The following is a 16,870-nucleotide window of genomic DNA, read 5'->3' as shown; positions in this document are numbered from 1 at the left end:
AAATGCTGTGACCCCAGCGCCAGCTTGAGCAGCTCCAAACCCTCTTTGCCATCTCATACCCAAAGAAATGCCAAAACACAAAATTTCTGAGAGCAAGCAATGCCCCTGCCTCAACCCCAGGATCACAAATATCCAAGTGGAATACATCCACCTTGCCCCAGGCATGGTGAGGCAGGGAATGGGCAGGGTTTGGTTTGAATTGCTGTTTCGAAATCACATTTTTGGAATCGCAGCTGAAACCAACATCTTCCCACAGAAAAAGAGAACTCAGCTGAAGCCACATTTTCCAAAAGGGAATTTTTTTAAATGACAAAAAAAAAAAAAAAAAAAAAAAAAGGAAAGGAAAGGAATCAAGTTCAAGCAGTGCAGTGCGTGGGAATGGGCAGAGGTAGCTGTTACTAAGCTACCTTTCCATGTCTGTTGAGGAGATCTGGGGACACTGCAGCACCAATGATTGGCAAAAGATTATTTTTAAATTTTTGGGGTTTGGTCAAGTTTTTTTTTTTTTCAGCTCAGTGGAACAAACAATTTTGTGACTGTTGGAAACCACAGGTGGCAAAGGCTTTGATTTCAAACAAATCTCTGTGCTGCAAATGGAATGGGAGTTAGGAAATCAGGTTCGGATTTTCCCTCTGCTTCCAAGCCCTTCTTGCAGCTCTTGTGGGCCTCCATGGTGCACTGGCTCTTGCTTCTTAATCTGCTCAAGCTGCATTTCCCTGGGTTGATTTATTGGAGGTTTTTTCCTCCATGCTGTGCAGGCAGAGCCCTGTCTCACCACTGAGGGAGGGGAAGCCTTGACAAGGGATAGAAGCCCTGAGTAAAGTGTCTGGAAACGGATTCTCCCTGCAGTGATGGGTTTCACTGAGATTTTTTAAGAAAGCAACGTGTTCTCACAGGGATCCTGCTGTTGACTCTCTCTACTCCAATGGGAATTTACTCCAAACACTTGCTTCTATGCTTTTTTTTAAATTAAAAATAAAAAAATAAAATAAAAAAAAAGAAGAAGTGTAGAAATTCCCACTGCTCTGGCATAAAACAGGACTGTGTAACAGTATCAGCAGCAAAAGCAAAAGACCAGACAGGAGAGAAGAGGAAATAATTCCTGCCTTGGGCTTCTAGACATGCTCAGGCTGGAAAAGTACTGCCCAAGGGTCCCTTCATTTCAGGTGTGATGGGGCCAAAAGTGGTTCCCCCTCCCTCTTTCCCCTGCTCAGGAGCCCTGCAGAGAGCTCTCCCCTCTCCTTGGAACATCATGCAGGGACACTCAGGGGCTTTGCTCAGGGAGCAGGCAGGGACAGGCAGGGACAGGCAGGGACAGGCAGGAATGGCAGGGACAGGAATGGGCAGGGACAGACAGGACAGGGACAGACAGGGCAGGGACAGACAGGAATGGGCAGGGACAGGAATGGCAGGGACAGGAATGGCAGGGACAGGTAGGGCAGGGACAGACAGGGACAGGCAGGAATGGCAGGGACAGGAATGGCAGGGACAGGCAGGACAGGGACGGACAGGCAGGGCAGCTGGCCCAGGTGGGGAATGTGGCCCACGTGGGGGATGTGGGCCAGGTGGGGAATGTGGGCCAGGTGGGCACGATTTTGCCATGATCCAGGAGGCAAATTGCAGCAGCTCCAGGGAAGGTGGTGGTTTGTTCTGGGGGGTTTTCTGCTCTTCTGAGTCAGAGCTACAGGAGGTTTTGCAGAGTCTTTCCTGGCCAGGTTTCTGAAGCTACCTGAATGATGTGAAGAAAAGATAAACCCTCCAAAGCAGCTACTTTTTTGGGGGGGGGTGAGATTGGGATTTAAGGCATTTTTAAGGGTATTCAAAAGTGGGTTTCAGGCTGTCTTGGAGCCAGAGCTGTAGGTGTACTTTTTCTTTCTCTATGGCTGAAATCCCATTGATCATGGCAGCTCCAGGGCCTCTTTCCTGTCTGCCTTCTCCCCTGGGGAACCTGTCCTGCTCCTGAGTGAGCAGGGCTTGCTGCCTGCTGGAGATATCCCCGTGCTGCCCAGCAGGTCAGGCTGGTAGCTGCATCACTTTTGAGTTTTCTCCCTGTCTTCTGCCCACAGAGAGCCTGTTGTCAGGTAAGATTGAAAGGCACATAAATGAAATTTAGAGCTTTGGCTGAGCAGACTGATGGCTCTGTACTAGGCAGAGGAGAGGTGACACAAAGCCCTCCATGCAGTGAGCTTGGAGTGGGGTTTGCAATGCAGAAATGGGGGAGAGCACTGACTGCAGGATTCATCAGTTGTGAGCTCCCAGTGGGTGTTCATTCCCCCCTTGCTCAGTCCTGAATCAGTTCAAATGCACACAGTTGCCCTGGGATTGATTGTTATCAGAAGCAATAAATCACAATCACAGCAGCCAGTGGTGAGTTTTGGATGCCAGTCAAAATGCAGCTCCTCAGAGTATTTATCTCTGCAAAGGCAGGGAACCTGGACATTGAGCAATTAGATCAGCGTGGCTCTGTGAAGCTGCATTTGATTAAGAGAGTAACTGCAGTACGAAGTTATTGCTTGGTGTTGCTGTGCATTGCTAATAAGCAGCCTGGCTTCAAAAACAGAGAGACTGGAGATGGGAGCATAAATCCCCTCTGTGCATCCTCCAAGCAGCACCAGGACCCCACCTTGTCCTTTAAGGCATAGAAAGGAGAGGAGAGGTGGCTCCTGCTGCAATGGCACAGGTGTCCTATCCTGTTGCCTCACACCACAGAAGCTACTGGGCCACTTCAAGGACCTTTGAGATGGGTACACCTGACCCTGAGTCTGTGAGCAGGGTTTGGGGCAGTGGTTCTGTGTCCCAGACAGTCCCTGCAGTGTCACAGGTGGGAATTCCCAGTTTGCCACTCTGTGTCCCCTTTGTATTCCCAGCAAGGGATGGGCTTGGTCACGGCTCCTGCTCCAAGACAGCACCACTGAATCCACATCTCCAGGAGCAGGAGCAGTCAGCTGCCTTTCTGCAAGAGGTCTTCACACATTTCTACTATTTGGGCCCATTAAGGTGGGAATTAAGTACCCAAAATACTCCAGCTCTAAAATAGTCATGCAAGCACACAGTCCTGCAAGACCAACCCCTTCTGGTGTTTTGTGGTGGTCTGGGGTCGTCAGCAGAGCTGGTGTGAGTGTGAGGAGGGAGCTGGGTTAGGTTTTAACTTGGGATCAGTGCACACCAAGGGCTTTCCCAGGGAAGATGATGGGCTCCAAGCACAGGTTTGCTCCAGATGATTTATTAATGTGCACACTCAGATTTTTTTTTCCCTTTAATCTCAAACCCAGGCTCTGCAAGGTTCAGATGAGCAGAACCAGGTTAAGAAAAATATGTTGAATGACCCTGGTGGGCCCCACTGCCTATCTCATTTCTATTTTTCTCTTGAGCTGCTGTTTCTCTCTGCTCTGCTGAGCAGGTCTGCTGATTTTCTGTTGTGAGGAGGAAAGCCTGAGGTTCTCCAAGAGTCTGGCCTTGGTGCTTTGCCTCCCTGCTCTTAGGGCAGCCCTTCCGTGGGCTTGGAGGAGCCTGAGCTAAATATAAGCTGTGGAGGGGAAAAGAGGGGGAGTTGGAGGAGGTTGAGCGAGAGGATCTGTTTATTTTCCCTCTGATCTCTGAGCCCTGTTATGTTTTATTGCTTTGCAAACAGGAGGTCTGGAATGCTTCCTTCCCTCCTGTGCCAGTGCAAGGTCAGCTGGGTGCATAATTCCTGCACTTGAAGGAAAAAATACCAACTATTTACAGTAATGTTTTATGAGTGGCATGAAACTGGAACTCTATTTACTTTCTCCAGGCCAGGTTTTACTGTAAATGCCCAAATAAGCTATTTATAGAAACAATTTCTGTGTATTTACTCAGTGTCTGGATGCACTTCCACCCTGCTGCTGAGAATTTAGATCTGATGAGTAACCTGTGGCAGAAGAGCAGCTTTGATTGCAGAAAACCCCTCTGGAAGGTGATGCAGGCAGGTGCTTTATGTGCAGTGGATCTCAAGGAAGGTGAGGCACCTCCAGCACGTTTGTTCCTTGCATCTGCAGAAGGATGTGGTGCCCATGGCCTGGCAAGGCTTCAAAAGAAACCCATTTTGGGGTGCATGGTATCTGAGTAGCTGTGTCAGAGAGCAAAGGGGCAGTACCCAGGGATGTAACTGAGATTCCTCATGCTATAGAAAAGGCTGGTATGAGGTAAGGTTTTAAGGAAGCAGACTAACTCAAAAAAATGTGTTCAAGTTTACTCAGCTCTTCCCATTCGTCAGAACATGCCCAAGCCCTCAGTGAGGTTTCAGCTCAGAGCCGAGATCTCGGACTGAGTCACGAGCAAATGAAACTGCTTGTGAGTAACTGCTGGAACCAAATGTCAGCTTGGAAAATGGGCTTTGTCTCTTCTCTAAAAGCTCTGGTTTATGGGAAAAGACAGTGGTTTTCCTTTCATGCTCTGGCTTTCGGTTCCCTGTGTGGGTAAAAGCACAGCCACGAGTCGCTGCTTCTGCGTGTGCTGCGTGGGAGTTTGGCAGCCCAGGACCCTGCTCATTGCTGCTTTCTGTCCTGGTCCTCAGCTCCTGGGCTGGCTCTAGGCCTTGGGCAAATGGGACAAATGTCATCCAGCACAGGTACGTGTTGCTTTTAAAGAAATGCTGCATTTTCAGCCTTATACAGAAAAAATCCCCCCAAACCCTTAGGCACTGCATCCCGCTCTTCTCCATCCCCACGAGCTCTCTCTGTGCTCTCTGCTCATGAGTTCCTGCCAGCCCAGGGCTTGTCCATGGCTTGAGAGCCAAGGTTCAGCTGCACAAACAGCCCAGTGCCCCAGCCCTGTCCCCCAGTGCTTCCCAAGGTCTCCATGGCAAACGCAGGGGTGACACTTCCACCACTGTGATCCCTGACCTGCCTTTCCTGCATTTCATAATTTCTTCTCCAGATCTGGCTGAGATACAGGGTGACAGGCTAGGACTCGAGTGGAATCAAAATTGCATTTTAATTGTAAACATTTGTCCAGAAATTAATGTTTCTGAACTAATGTTTCTCTCTGACCAGTGTGTTCAGAAACAAATGACTCTCACTAATTGATTTTCCCCTGTATAACGGGAATTGTACACGTACAAATTCAACCACGCATAATTGAAAATCCCCCTCTTTCAGCAGGTATCCACATAATCACTCAACTGATGTGTTTGCTTGTCCTCTGGCTGATATCACCTAGGAGTCACATGGCTGGCTGGAGGGGGCTAATTTCTCTAATTTTTGTTCCTTGTGCTGTATTAAATATTGAAAATCACTGTAAACAGGCTTTCCTGTCTAATAAATTTGTTTTTAATCCCAAACATGTACCCATATTTGGGATTATGTTATTGATGGCTTCCTCCTTTGGAAAGGTGTACTTTTATACCTTTTACCACCTCTGAGATCAGGAATCCCATTTGTCTCAATATATAAAACGGTTTTGAGCAACTCCCAGGAGCCTTTCAGCAGCTGATGGACAGCTCCTCTGCAGTGAAGGCTGAAAGAACTTGGCTCTGAAGCCCTTGGCTCTGCTGTGCCAAACCAACTGCCTCAAACCCCCAGGATGCTCCCAGAGAACTGACAGCCCGAGGGGGTGGGAGCAGAGGAGAGAAACAAGTGTAAATTCAGTTGTGAAATGGAAAGGCTGTGATTCACTGCTTCCCATAAGAGGCAGGTGAGATCTTGCCCTGCTGCAAACCAGGTCTTGAGGGTGACAACAGATTTCAGTCACTTCAGGAGGGTTAGGAGCAAGTCCTGCACACAGCTGGTGTGTAAATGGGCGTGTTTTAGGGGAGCTGTGGGGTCAGTGTGGTGGGATTAATCAATTTTGCCTCTTCCAGTAACACCCACGATGGGTCCCAGCATGGTGCAATGCTTCACAGGAGTTTCCCTGAGGTGCTTTGACCTCTCTTACCATCAGCCTTAACAGGCAAAACTCATCAAAGTTTGTTCAAAAGTAGTTTTGCATCACAGCTTCTGTTGAGGAACAGATAATCAGGCTTTATTTATTTATTTATTTGTTAATAAAGTTGGGTAATAAAGGATTTCATCATTCCAGTGATACTGAATGTAATGTGCTTGCAATAATTAATGCCACTACTAATGGAGGATTGGAATTTTGCCTTAATTATATCATTAAGACACATTTCATGCATTTAATTGTTTTTGTAAAATGATATCCAAGCTCTCCTGATGCATATTTCCCATTTCCAGATTCAATTACTTCCCATGCAAGGGCAACCTGCTAGTGATGGCCTCTCACAGTTTTTGCTTTCCAGGGGAAATCAAGTGGGTTTTGGTTAGATATGCCAATACTTTTCAGGTTAGCAAAGCTTTTACGTGTTGTTTGTCAATGTTAGTGATGAACAGATGCACTGAACTCTCCCTTCCTCCTTGCTGGCCTGGATTTAATGAAAAATACGGATGGGGGGAAGGAGAAAATGTGTCAAGACAGAATAAGAAGGTTAAAATCAGTCTCAGGCTTTATCACATGCCTGCTGCACCTGTGGGAGGTTGAGTTTGGGTAAAACACACCGTGTCTGATCCAAAAGCAGGAGTAATGGAATCAGCAACTGCAGCCTCAGAGGGGATGGTGCTGGGATCATTCTCACGGGACACCACCAGGCAGGAGGCTCAGGGCTTCCTGTGCAAAATCTCCTGCTTGCTCTTTGGAACTAAGCTTGTGTCTGTAAGGGAAGAATCAGTCACCCACAGCAAGCCCAGGCTCCTGGAGAGGCATCTTGGAGGTGTGGGAATCAGTCAGGTCCATTGTGCTCCAAACCAGGACCCAGAGCCCTCGGCAGGGGTGACACACAAGGATTTGTTTGGGATGAGTAAATTCACAGGACAGGAATTTATAGTTATGTCTGCAGCTTCCAGCTGCTCAGGAGGATGGGAATGGTGTGTTTCTCTTGTTTGTGCCTTCTCTGACTGCAGCTCTTTCCCAAATCTCTAATCATTGCTGCATAACTACATAAAGGCAAAATTCAGGGTGAGCATGGTAGGAAATGGAATCTCTGCTGCAACACAGAAAATATTAAGTTGCCTTGAGGGTCATCACTGCTGCATTTTGGACCATCTGAGATAAGCCAAAACCTCCCCAAATGCCGTCCAGGTGGCTACTGCTGTTTGCAAGCCAGCAGCCCACAGATGGAAAAACAAAAAGCAGGTAAAGCAAATGGAGGAGTGCAAGTGGATTGTGCAGGCATCAGGGTGGGAACTCCCGTGCCAGGCAGCAGACACAGCAACTGGTGAATCCTTTGAAAACCTTTCCAAGTTGTTCCTGCAGCCCTGACTGTGGGAAGCATTTGGGAGCAGGCTTTTGTTCTCAGACTGCAACCATGCTGCCGACTTGATGAGTCCTTGACCTCAATTAGTTCAGTTCGTTATTTGGAGTCCAGTGGGAATGGAGTCAAGTGTGCTTTCCTTCTCTCCTTTCTTCCCATCCTTTCTTGCTTGGTGTATGAAAGAACTGAAACTTGGCCAAGGCACAGATCCCACTCAGCCCTTGCTGGGTTGTGCCCTGGGGGATCTGCAGGAGAGGTGGAGGAGCCCTGTGAGCTCTGCAGACACAGAGAGGAATCCACCACCAGAAACGTCCTGCTGGATGTGCTGCACATCTGCTTTGCCACTGGCTGCTGGAAACCTTGAGCAAGAAGCTTCACCTGTCTCTAACTTGTCTTAAAAGTGATGAGGGGCATTCAGGCACCATGTCCCGATTGCATGAAGCCCACTGGGGAGAATAACTGAGACACCAGATACAAAAAAACCCAGTAAGAGGTGTGAGAAGCACTGATTTACACTGTACAAAGCAGTGCAATACCATCTCACATCTTTCTACAAGGAAACTGAATTTCCAGTTCGAGTTTGCTTATAGATTCTGTGTCTGGAGTGTTTCATCAATAAATACCTTCCCCCTCCTCAGCCAGATCCTTACTGTGATTGTTAGTAACAAATTTATGTTGTGTTTCATTTCAGGTTGTCCAACAAATTTTGGAACAAAATTGAGCACCATTAATTGTCATTCTTGGAATAAACAAACAACATAATCTATCAATGTGGCAATAACATTAATGTTTGTATTTCCCAGTCTTGAAATACTTGGATTGGAGATGACATCATTATAATTGGAAATTATGGTAATTATCTGTCTGCAAACATGTTTTGTTGCTACGCTCAATATCTTCTTTGAAACCAGTCATGAACAGAAGTCACCATAAGCAACAATAAACTAAAAAGTTATTTTCCTGTTTCCATTGCATCTGTTGTGTGGGAAATAACTCTTATTTTTCTTTTGTTTAGGATTCCAAAATGGTCTGTGGATGGAGAATTTCAAATCAATACCATCAGGAAAAATCAACTGCTTGTATTTAGCTGAATTTGAAATGTTATATGGTAATATGAGTGTTTTTAATATATGGATATATATATGTACACCTTGAGATCATTCATATGGAAACAAGACACCTGCTTTATCAAGATGAGAAGGAAACATCAACATAATTCTTCATGCTTTCCTAGTGAAAATTGGCAGATAGATGTTGTCAAACTGTGGCCAATATATTGATTTGGGATGAGCTGAGCACTGCCTGAGCCCAAGGACAACATTTCCTCCTGGGATCAGGGCCCTGGGCACTGCTCCCACCTGCCCTGTGCTCCAGGACCCTGGGCAGGGGCTCAGCCAGCTCTCACCCAGCCCCAGCAAATTTTGGTTGCATGGTTTTTCTGGAGCAGGCTTAAACTTGAATACTAAAATATATTCAGAGTCCTTCCCTAGAAAATAATGTACCATGGCAGGGGAGGGATGTTTTAGATGGTGTTTTGTACACATTCCTTTTTTTATTGCTGATTTCAAGTAATGTCCCCCCTTTTGCGTTGCCAGTGCCAGCAGGTGGGACAGGACAGGGAGCTCCCCATGGAACAACATCTCTGCAGGGCTTCATCAGTGCAAGCAAGAGCCAAATGAGAATTCTGGACCCTCCCAACTTGGATTTGGGGCAGGAGGAGGCAGACAAGAGCTTTGAAGGTGCCACCCCACAGCTGGACTCAGGGAGGGACACTCAGTGTCAGGGTGGGGTCCAGCAGCAGCTCCTCGAAGCCGTTCAGCACCTTCTCCTTGGATCCTCAATTCACTGTAAGCTATTGAAATGATTCCCTTATGAACTAGTTTCTGTTGTCCTTATTAACCAAGGATTAATTAATTATTAATTAAGCAACCCAGGCTACTTATTAATTCAACTTGTTAATTAAATATAGGATGCTAATGAGGCAGCTTGTTAATTGAGTTGTCAGGGGGAAGTGAGGATGGAGAGGAGGATTTTCTTTCTGCCCAGTTCCTGTAGCAGAGCCAGAAATGTGGCTCCATGTGGGGACATTGGTCGTGGGAGCTTCCTGAGTGGGGTCAGGAAGTCAGAGCTTGGGAAAAGTTTTATTTACATTTATTCCTTTTTATTGTCAGCCCGAAACAACCTTTCAAGAAGAGACTCCAGGGCTTGCAGCCCAATATTTCAGTGCTCTGTGCAGGACCAAGCAGGGTAAGCATGGGGACAGGACCAGTGAGCCCAGGGGACAGAGGCATGGAGATGGCCTGGAGCTGTGGGGGATGAGGGTTAGCGGTGGCCTCCTGCTTTTCTCAGTCTTAATGAGATGCACAAACGGGAATTTTGCTCCTTGAAATGCCTTTAGCCTAAGACAAGAAAGGTCTGCAATTTACAGACAAGGAGAGCAAGAGATGAGGAGCTCTCCAGAGCCTTTGCAGGGAGTGAGCCACATCTCCCTGGTGCATTGGAGTCACCCTGGCTCTGCCCCAGCCCTGCTCTTTAGTTTGCAGGATCAGGCCAGGATCCACTGAGGATGGAGCTGCTGTGTCTCCCTGAGCTGTGAGGATGAGCTGCTCCAGGGTTGAGGCTTTGTGGGAGAGCCCCACGCAGCATCTTGCTGTGTGTGAGTGCCAGCTGGTCAGGGCTGGTACTGTAATTTCAGGATGTTTTCTCTGGAAACTTTGCTGATGGGGCCATTTCTGGTTGCCAGCAAGACTCCAGCATCAGTGGTTTGTTCCAGTGCAAATGCCATTCCCCAGGCGAGCTGAAAATAAAACCATTTCTAATCACTTCTGAAAGTTTCTGAAAAGAACTGGGGGAGGGGGAGAGCTAATGAGGAAAACACACAGCTTTAGAAACAGGAGAGCATTCCCTGAAGTCAACAGAATAAAAAAATCTTTTTTGAATATTCATTTCTACTGAGATTTTCTATCGCTATAATTAATTTGTCACAAATACCCTGACAAAGCATTTCTGGTGGAGTGATGAAGGCTACAGGCAGAGGTTTACTTAGTCTCTTTTGAAGGAAAATAACTAGCTATCAAATAACTTTAAACTCCTAAAGCTTTTCTGGCTTGATCCTGCTTTCATTAAAGAATGCTACTTGGCTTTGAAGACATTCAAAGCTTTTGAAAAATTGTTATATGGATTTATTTTTGGGTTATTCAGTTCCCTTCTGGTGTATTGGTGTATTATTCATGGACACTTTGAGAGGCAGTGGCTATTTGTTTGTCTTCATGGAGAGGGACATACCAAAGCCTTTAAAGCACCCGTGGAACCATTCAGGCTCAGTTCTGCTGCTTTCCCCCTCCCTTCCTGCAGTAATTTGGGACCCTTGGCACCTTTACCCAAAATACAAGATTTCTGACAGCAGCCCAACAGCAAATCAATGCTGAATATCTTGAATGAGTGATATGTAAAGACTCTGAGATTGGATCAGGATCCCTGCCCGTGTCAGATCAGATCCCTGCTGGGCCAGCCATGGTCAGTGTGAGGAATTCAAATCCTCAAGGTTTCCTCCTTTGTCTTTCTACCTCCAAATTTCTGCACAATGACAGGACATCCTTGCAAGACCCAGCAACTGACTCAAGGCAGCAAAAATATTTGTGTGATGGGAGAAGGATGAGACCTGATTCTGCAATCATTCCTCACCCCAAGGAGCACCAGTTCAGTGAGATTGCTCATGTAAGGAAGCCTTCACTGACGTGAGTAATCGTGGCAGATTCTGGCCCTGAGTTATTACATGAAACCATCTCAAGCTCAGGAGAAAGCTGCATGACTCAGACTTAGCTTTAAAAAATAAAAGTTTTAAATCCCAAGTTAGGATGTGCCATTTGGCTCCTGCTGAAGTTGGTCTAAAAAGGCAGCACTGAATAATAAAAAAGATCAAGCTTTTGATGTTAAATTGCATGTTCAAGCATAAAATCCAGTCTTGATGATGAAGCTTAGCCTGGCTTATTTCACTTGGGCAAAGACACTAAACAAGAGCCTTACACTCTTTCTCACTTAGAGGAAATGTCTGTGCATTTAAAAAAAGCAAAGAAAAAGTTTTGACAGATAAGTAATTAGGAAACATCTGGCCAAACTGAAGGCAACAGAAGTGATTCCAGTCAGAGGTGATTCAGTGAAAGCTTTTCATCTCGACTCCAACAGAAACAGCAAATTTAGCACTTAAAAAAAATATATATATAAAATTCCAGCTTCTGATGAAGTGTTAAAAAGTGAGAGAGTGAGAAGTGCAGAGACATCCACCCGGTCCAGGCCTGGGAGGAGGAGGAGGAGGAGGAGGCAGAGCCAGGCTGTGCACAGGATGAGGGATGTGCCAAGGGACCAGAGGCAGGTCCAGGTGGGCACCCAGGGCAGGGGAGGCTTGTGCCACTGGCTGTGTGTGAGTGGCTGAGGGGTCACTGCTGTCCTGACAGCTCTTGGCTCATCCCTGCTCCTCCCAGGCTCCACGGGAGCCATGCACAGAGTGGTGAAATATCCTGTTGGGGGTTTGGGGTGAAGGATGCTCCCTTCCAGTTTTCACTCTGCACTGTGTTTTGAAGCTCTTTTCCCAAATTTAGTGAATGCTAGTGGTTTGGAGATGCCATTAAAATAAAGCCCAGGGCTCTGTGGGTGCTTCCTCACCTGACTGGAAGGATTTCAGTGAGCTCCCTCAGAGGGGATGTGTCCTCATGGTGTTCTGGCTGCCAAGGGCCTGCTGGAAATAGTCAGCCAGGCAGCTTTCAATTTCAAACAAGCTTCATTCCGAGTTTTTGGGAAAGGTTTTAGACGTTTCTTTTTCTTCAGGCTGGCATATTTACACATCCTGTCTGACCTCTCCAGCCCCCATGTCCTTTCCTGTGTGCTCACAGTGATATCTCAGCAGGGTGAGCAGGACACCCCTCTTTGCAACACCCAGAATCAAACCCTGATGGTGGGGGCTGTTTCTGCTTTTAACTGCCCATTTTTATAATTGTAACACACCAGACCAAAAGCCCAGAGCAGAGCTCACTGCTCAGCATCCAGCTGCAGCCCTGGGCTCTGGCAGCAGGGCAGGAGGGACAGCAGGACCCAGCAGGAGGGACAGGAGTGGGACAGTTTTGAGATGTCCCTTTGCTCTCCTGCCCAGAAGGGAAGGAGAGGAAGGAGACGAAGGAGAGGATCCTTGCTCCAGCACAGCAGCCATTTTCAGATGCTTCTTGCACAGCTGGAAATCATGGTGATAGCATCAGCTGCCAAGGGGAGTTAGGAGATTTGGCAGGATTCAGAGGGAAAGAGGTAGCAGTGAAACCATTTGTGAAGAGTAGATGCTCCCAAGGCAGAGCAAGGGGCCCCGGCTCACCAGCAGTGCCAGCGTGGTCCTGCCTTGCCCAGCCCCAGGGTCGGGATGGAGCAGGGCCCAGCACCCAGCAGGGCACCCACAGCTCTTGAGTTGCTCCTGATCTTTGTTCCACAAGCCTGTCCCCATAACAGACAGCTGGAATACCTTCCAGCTGGGATGGAATTATTGTTGAGTAAGGAAATATGTGCTCTGTAACCTCACCACAAAAAACCTCTGTAAAGCACGAACAGGAAGTATACAATATATTCCTTTCCAAATTAATTGCTATTATTCTGATTAAAACACATTATCATATAAATATTTGATTAAGAATGTGATTACATCTTTCTTGCTCATGAACTGTGACAACTTTAAAGTCAAACCTTTTATAGCTTGGCATCACATCATTATTTTTCTCATTAGCTATGTTTAATAATTCGATCTCATAATATGCTTTGCCATTTGGAACCTTCCTTTGTGTGCCAAGTTCAAATCGATGCTGTTAGTTATTTGTGCCACTGCAGATAATTAAACAAAAATTAACAGCAATTTAACCCTGCAGACTGGGTGTGGGTAGAGGAGTGTTGGAGATGGGGAGCAGATCACAGAGCACAAGTCAAAGGGATTCTTCTGCCATCGTGTTGGTGCAAAGCTGGCCAGGAGCAGTGTGGGAAAGTGGAGGTGTCTCCTGGAGGCTCCAATAATCCAGAAAGTCCCTTTGCACCAGGTAAAGCCTCTGGGCATCACAAACAGAGTGAGCAAACTTGCTGTGGACTCTTATGAACGATGTGACAGGGTAAAGGGAGGGGCAGCTGGGTCTCAGGTGTGGGGAGGAGAAGCAGAGGAGCCCCAGCTGAGGCTGTGCAGGGGTCACCGAGCCGAGCAGTCTCCCTCTCCCCCAGCCCACACATCCCTGGGGTTCGGGTGCTGCCCTGGCTCCTTCCCCTGGCTCCAGGCTGTTGCTTTGGGGAGCTCAGTGTGCTGCAGCCTCCCCCTGCCCCTCAGCAGGACCAGGCTCTCTCAGGCAGTCTGGAGGCAGAAGGATGCCTCCGTCTCTCCCAGCTCACTGCAAACAGCCAGAGCCCACTTTCCTAATTTAAACCTCACACAAAAGCTTGCCTTACATGGTCACGGATGCTATTTTTAGGTCCGCCAATTAATCCAGCTCCGTTTGAGCTGGATTAGAGATCACATACCCCCTTAATTATAGGTGTATAAACTCCAGACTGGCAGCTGTTTTGACATTCTCAGCTGGGAAATTTGCCCTAAACAGCCGTCCCCTCCCTGGTGCGGCAGGATTGAGGCCCGGGGCTGCTGCCTCCGTGCCCATCTGCTGCCGTGGCACCACGCCTGCTCCAGCCTTGGACGCCTGCCCTGGGACACAGGTGCCAGGCAGCAGTGAGCTGCGATGGGCAGCCTCCCTCTTTCTTCTTTCTTCTTTTTTCTTTATCTTTTTTTTTTTTTTTTTTTTTTTTGTTGTTTTGTTGTTTTTTCCCCCCTCTGTAGGAAAATCTCGCCTGGTTCCCCCAAGCTTTTTTCTATCTGCTGAGGACATCTGAGGAATGAGAAGGAGCCTGTGCCAACACTTCCAAGGTGAGGTCTCCGTGGGGGGATGCTGGATGTGCTGCCCCACACCATGGGCAATGGGGGCAGCCCCTGGCACTGCCAGAATGGAGCCTCTGTGTAGGGATGCAGGCCTGGCATGGCCTGAGCTCCCACACCAGGCACTGCTCTGTGCCCATGGCTTGTGTGGCAGCCTGTGGGGCTGCTGTGCATCTCAAACCACGCAGGGCACACATGTTTTGGGAATCATGGGTGACCCCAGAGCTGCTGCTCTGGTGCTCCAAGGGTGGCACATTGCCCCTCTCCCTTCCTGGGTTCCTCTCTGGGGGCAGGGACAACCAAGTGAGGAGCTGCCTTTTTTATTTTCATATAGGTAGGGGAGATTTAGAAGCTGAACATCCATAGAATTACCCATTTCTAACCGCACAGTGCTGACTGGTGGCTTTCTGGCAGGAGCCCACTGACATTTAAAGCAAAGAGGAAACTTGAGAGAGAGTTCTGTGGGAGCCCTCCCTGGGACGGGGCTGTATCCAGCCAGGAGCTGCCACTGGAGACCCCCCTGAGGCACCTGCAAAGGCCCCACGTGTGGGGCAGGGCAGGACTCGAGGGTCAGACCCTGCATCACCATCCCCATCCCAGCCAGGGACGCTCCCGGGGCAGCTGCAGGAGCATCGTTAATTGTGCTAATTGTGCTAATTGTGGCTGTGGCCAGGGCAGCCGGGAAGGTCCCGGGCTCAGCCATACCTGAGCACTGAGATAATGCCCCAGCAGCACTGGGACACTGCCACCCCTGCGGGAAGGTCCCCACGGGTCCTGCTCCAGCTCTCCGTGGATTTAATGCCCAGTGGTCATCTCAGTTCTTTTCTTCTTTCCTGGGAGCTGGAGGCTGGACAATAACTGGCACGAACGCTGTTTAATCTCAACAAATACTCTTTTGTTTCAGTGTGATATCAAATGCTTTTGAGCCTCGTGAACAAAGTACCCTCTCACTGGAGCTCCCCCCACCTCGTTGTCTGGCAGTGTCAGCACAGGACAATCCTCTGTCCTTTTCCTGGGAATCTCACTGCACCTCTTGGATCACATTTAATTCTGTGTTTATGTTGAAGTCTGGCACACTGCATCTCGTGGGACAGCTCGACCACCAGGCACAGGCTCCCAAAGGAGTTTTGCATTGAAGCTGCAGCCATATATGTTTACCCATCCTATTTTCCACTGCCCATTGGGAAAAAAGCCACGTTACTGCTGCCAGTGCTGCCCGAGGAGAGGGAGAGGTTCAGTGCTGTGTTGATGTGTCTGGCTGCTGCCTTCAAGCAAAGATCTTCCCTGGCACAAGCACGTGGAGGGTTCAGTGGGGAGCCCCCCCTGCCGCAGGGCTACTTGAGGGGTGGATTATGAAGCCACAGGGCGAGTGGGGAGGGTGGAATGAGCTCATTTCCCAAGTCAGCTCTGCAGCTGTTTAGGACAGGCCAGCTCTCCCAGTGGCAGTGACATCCCAGGGGTGCCAGAGGAGCCCTGGGACACTCTGGGGCCCAAGCAGGAGGCACAGGGACAGGCGCACACTGCTGCCAGCTCCTGCTCCTCAGCAGAGAGCTGGAAAGGAAACATGAGGATTTCCTGAGCTTTGATCCTGCTGGTCTGACCATGGATGCCCTGGCAGAGCATCAGTCCCACCTGTATCTTTACAGAGCTCTTTGGAGAGAAACATGTGTCTGGCAGGGGTCAAGAAAGGGAAAGTGGAGGTACCTGCTTTTGTGGGCTCTGGGAACTCGCAAAAGCTTTGGTGGAGTTCTGGGAGAAGGCTTTTAGGCTGTTCTGACCCAACCCCCTGGCTCTGAGATGCAGGGGCTGCTTCCTTCCCCTGCCTTGCTGCAACTCTTTGGTGGGTACGAGGTTTTCACTCTCACCAGCAGGAAGAACGCAGGAAGGTTAGAGCAGGCAGGTTTCTGTCTGACAGAGGTTTCCCAGAGTGACTCACAGGGCAGCAATTCCGCCCATCCTCATCCCACTTCGAGGACATACCTGTGGTGCATTCCTGAGGTACCAGAACCATCCCCCAGAGAGAGCATTGTGAGATATGGCTGTGAATCACCCCAGGGTGTGAGGGGCTGTCTCAGTGTCCCTGTCCCCACACCCAGGCTGGACCACCTGTAGAACAGCTCTGCCAGCTGAGAATTGAGCAATGAGGTGACAAACCAGAGGCTCAGATCTTCCTGCCCCTGTGCCATCCATCCTTTAGCACAGCCCATGGCTGCTCTGTGCTAATAATGAGAAAACCAAGTGGGGGAAGTGAATTTACAAATCTCTGCAATCGGAACTGTACAAAAATCCACAACTTAATCTCATCGTAGTGACCAACACCAGCCAGTCCTGATCAGATGCAGCCACTGGGACAGGAGGACTTGGATGCTGCTCACAGCACTCAGAGCCATCCAAATTCCTCTTGTCCACTGCCAGCACAGTGGAGAAACCCCCTGCGAGGTAAGAGAGGCCCTGCCAGCCCACTCTGATACCTTCAAGTTCTCTCAATAGCCAGCAGGAGCCACAATTAACGTCTGCTGCAATTTCTTCATTATCATAATGACAGTGCTCAGCAAAATAGATGGGAGACGTTGTCGCTGACGCCCAGATGCTGGAACCATACGATGCCACATGGAAAATCATGGTGTGGTATAAAAACCCCGCTTTTATATGGTACAGCTGCC

General features: G+C 48.5%; 1 long non-coding RNA gene across 1 annotated transcript; it reads left to right on the top strand.

The window, feature by feature from the left end:
• The first annotated feature begins 8,787 nt into the window (after positions 1-8,787).
• Positions 8,788-10,975, top strand: LOC148221786 (uncharacterized). The gene is made up of 3 exons (XR_015807317.1): positions 8,788-9,114; positions 9,439-9,514; positions 10,858-10,975. It is a non-coding gene; the product is annotated as an uncharacterized LOC148221786 (long non-coding RNA).
• The last annotated feature ends 5,895 nt before the right edge of the window (positions 10,976-16,870 follow it).

Source organism: Sturnus vulgaris, chromosome 17, assembly GCF_052056855.1.
Source record: "Sturnus vulgaris isolate bStuVul1 chromosome 17, bStuVul1.hap1, whole genome shotgun sequence".
Taxonomy (NCBI): Eukaryota; Metazoa; Chordata; class Aves; order Passeriformes; family Sturnidae; genus Sturnus; species Sturnus vulgaris.
This window is presented reverse-complemented; position numbering and strand designations above follow the sequence as displayed.